Raw genomic sequence first — 3,973 nt, 5'->3', positions numbered from 1 at the left:
CGCAACTGCCGGGCCTGCGCCAGCCGCCCGCATGCGCACTCTCGCCGCCAGCGCGGCAGCGCGCATGCTCCGCCCCACCGCGTTCGACGCCTCACCCCGCGCGCCCGCGCCCGCGCCCCTCCCCCGCGCGGGCGGGGGGCGTGGCACAGCGCGAGCGGCGGCCGTTGGCGGGTGGGAGGGGGGGCGCGGCGCCGCGTTGGCGCTGTGGCTGCCCGGCCCGGCCTAGCCCGGGCACTCGACACCCGCCCCTCTCTTCACCGCGCCTGTCACCTCAGTCTTTTCTGTACACACACGCACACACACACACACCCGCGATAGGGGTGTTTTTTAGCCAGCGTTTCCCAAATCGCCAGGCGTTGGGGCAAAACCTTTGAGGCTCTCGCCCCAGGACGCCAAGGCCGGTGACCTGCCTGATGCCGTACCCCTGAGGTGAGAGTGTGATCCCCACCACCACCTTCTCCCGGCGCTTAGGTGGGCACGTCTGAGCCGCAGCCGAACCGGGGGAGACGTGGCCAAAGCAACGGCAAAGGATGGTTGAGGCAGAGCACTGTAACGGGGGATTTGTTCGGAAACGCAAGCGTTGACCCTCCTCGGCTGGCGGTGCTGGCATGAAAAAGCGGCCGTAAAATTCCACTGTTACTAGTCAGATGAAGCCACCTTCACAGAGAGAACCTGTTCATCCTCCAGCAGCCGTTGCCCTGATAAAAGACTATCCTTCCAGGCACTGGCTGCCATCCCCTCCCACCCTCCTGCCTTGCGTTCGGAGCTTGTCCATCTAAAGGAGAAAAACATGAATCTGAAGCCGATTTCTTGAGTTTTCTCTATTAAAGATGCAAGAATGGACTCCTACAGGTGCCTCTCACAGAGCTGCTGGAACAGAACCTTCTGTTACTCCAGGATATTTGAGATTTCTGCTGGCTTTCTTCATTTATAAGTGAAGCTACACATGCTAGCTAGTACATACAACAGAAGTACCTGTGCAGAGCTAGCTAAAACACAACTGTAGTTAGTTATTTCCTGGAGTTAGAGTTGCCTCTGAAAAGACACCTTTTTCTTTAGTATCTTGAAAAGCAAGGCTTCCAAATGACGATTTCTGCTGGGACAAGAAAAAAGTCAGTTTGATTTTTGTAGTGTTTGTCTTTGCTTAGAGCTTTGTCTCTGCTTAGAGGAGTGTAATAAGTCCAACTAGCAATAAGCAGGTGCTATTCACACTGAACTGGAGGTGAAAAAAGCTTATTATGATACATGTTTCTAATTCTAAATATTTCAAGCAGAAGGAGAGGCATGGTTCAGGAGACTTCTTTGATAAATATTAAAAAATATTTATAAATAATTGGGGCATTTTCAATGCAAAAAAAAAATTTGTCCCCTCGCTTTTAAAAATATATGAAAGAGATCTGGGAAATAGGACCTTTACATCCATTACATCCTCTGCCACTTGTATTTCATACCTTTGTACTGATGATTCAGTCCTCCTCCAGTCTGTTTCTTTATCAACACAGTATTTCCAAAGTGTTAACAAGAAGAAATTTAATGATCCTTACAGCCCACATATCACAAAGAATACCAAAGTTCGCTACATTATTAAGATAAATATATTCCACGTGTAGATAAGAGCTGAACTATTGTTACTGTAACAATTAAGCATATAACCTGAAAAAGATAATTTTGTTTTGTTCCATTTTTGAAATTAGGATTCTCTAGATGAAAAAAAAAAAGCCATAAAATGTATAATTTGCTGAGGTTTTCTATGCTGAAAATGTTTTTGTTAGGTGAGACATGGTCAGTGTTGGCTATAACAGCATTTTATTAATATCTGAAATACTTAGATACAGGATGTTTAATTTAGTTAGTAAAAAGTCAACACTTTTCTAATTCAATACTTCAAATTATTCTTGAGTTTTTCGCTTGTTTTTTAGTATAATATGGGTACTATTCTTTTTGTAAGAGAGCTGTGTTCAAAATTAAATGCAATGATGTGCTTTAGAGAATATTTTTGTTTGTGAGCAAAAAACCATCAAAGACTAGAAAATATTATCACTCATTTAAGGAGCCATTCTCACAGTGCCTAGCTGTGTTTTACAATCAAATGTCATCCTTCCTAAACCACACTATAATTTCTAAAATACGCTTTCTTCAGTGAAATTAAGGGAATTGACAACAGCAGGTGTTATACATTTGATTTACAAATAAAAAAATGGATGCCCATATAGAAACATAAGCTTTCTATAAAAAAAAAAATATCCTAGATAACTTTTAATGACCTTTGCCTTTTCTGGAGCAGTGATGATGAACTTCAGCCTTGTATCTGATGTGACTGCTGGTTTTTGAAGGCTTATCAATGCTGAAGAACACAATTTCTTCTGCAAAGAGAGGGCACAGATTTCTAAGACACGGTGAACTGCTGAAACACGTCTGTGAAGACATTCAGAAAGTCTCATGTACGATGTCCAGTGTATTCAGAAGTGCTATCCCTAAATGTTCAGCCATCACATTTGATCATGCTCATGACTTTATATGGACATCTTCAAAACACACCACTTTCATTTTCAGAAAAAATGAAAGCAGGAGGTAAATCTGACCACACTTCTTAAACCAGATTATTTAAAACTCAACATGATGTTTTTATTTTATTAAAACCATAGATGGCAAAAAATATAAATATATTTGTTCAGAGAACATAATAAATAATGTTTTTAAAAATAAACCGTCTAAATTTCTCAGCCTTTTTTCTCACACAGGAGAGAATGGGATGAGTCAGTATAACTATTCCCATTTGTTAGACAAAAACCCACTACAGCCTTACCACCTTGCTCAGTCACAAAGTGGGAAGAGCTGCTTGCACACATCGCTTCCTTCCACCAAGGTACTCTCCCCTCACTCCTCACTTCAACATCCTTTCAACAACCCTTCTCCCCTCTCCCTTTGACATTGTCTTCAACCTTTTTGTACTGCATAATATTAATACAAGGTGGATGGAGAAGGGGGAGGGTTTATATTTACTTATAGCCTAAGTTTAGAAACCAAACTCTTAATGCCTATGTCAAGGGACACCTCTTCTGAGCTTCCCATAAAGCCAAAAGACAGACAGACAGACAGAGAAAAAGGTGCAGCCCAAAGTCCGTTCAGAGCAGGGTGCTAACTGAAGCACTCCAGCTGTTGTTCTGGTAACACCCATCTGCCTCCGAAAGCAAACATGCTTCCTATCACAGCTAATGCTGGGGGTGATGTGAATAGGACCTATATTACATATTTATAAAGAATTTCATTCCTAGCCTGTTTCTTCAAATATCTAACTTTTTTTTCATTTTCTAATATGAAAACAGAATATTTTGTCTAATTACCGTTTATAATAAAGAATTTTTACCTGGGAAATTTAAAAGACCATTGTAAGATACAGATTTTCTTCTGTAAAAGCTAAGACAACATGTTAGAGAAGTAGTAAGTAGAACTTGGACCCAGACTCAACAAGAACTGGGCCATTTGTTGATTTACCTTTTGGCTTCTAATCAAATTGAAACTGTTCTTACAAAAGGGAGAGGAGAGCTACAGCGCATAGTCTAGGTAAACATGTTCAGCAGGTCTGAAAAATGAGAAGGGCGTGAGTAGAGCAACTTCTATACCTCTGTACTGTAATATAAAACTGTTAATAACCTCAGCACCATTCAAAGACCTTCCTCGGTGACACGAAGCACGAGTAGTATCAAGAGGATCTAGCACTGCATTGCTGCTTAACAACCAGTGGGGTGGATTGAGAACTGGCTGACAGATAGAGCTCAGAGGGTTGTGGTTAGTGTTGCAGAGTCTAGTTGGAGGTCAGTAACAAGTGGTGTCCCTCAAGGGTCAGTACTGGGTCCAGTCCTGTTCAATATATTCATCTATGATCTGGATGAAGGGATAGAGTGTACCATCAGCAAGTTTGCTGATGACACTAAACTGGGAGGAGTGGCTGACACGCCAGAGGGCTGTGCGG

The sequence above is a fragment of the Vanellus vanellus genome (assembly GCF_965231255.1).
Source record: "Vanellus vanellus genome assembly, chromosome: 1".
Taxonomy (NCBI): domain Eukaryota; kingdom Metazoa; phylum Chordata; class Aves; order Charadriiformes; family Charadriidae; genus Vanellus; species Vanellus vanellus.
The sequence above is the reverse complement of the archived record's forward strand: the minus strand, read 5'-3'. Positions refer to the sequence as shown.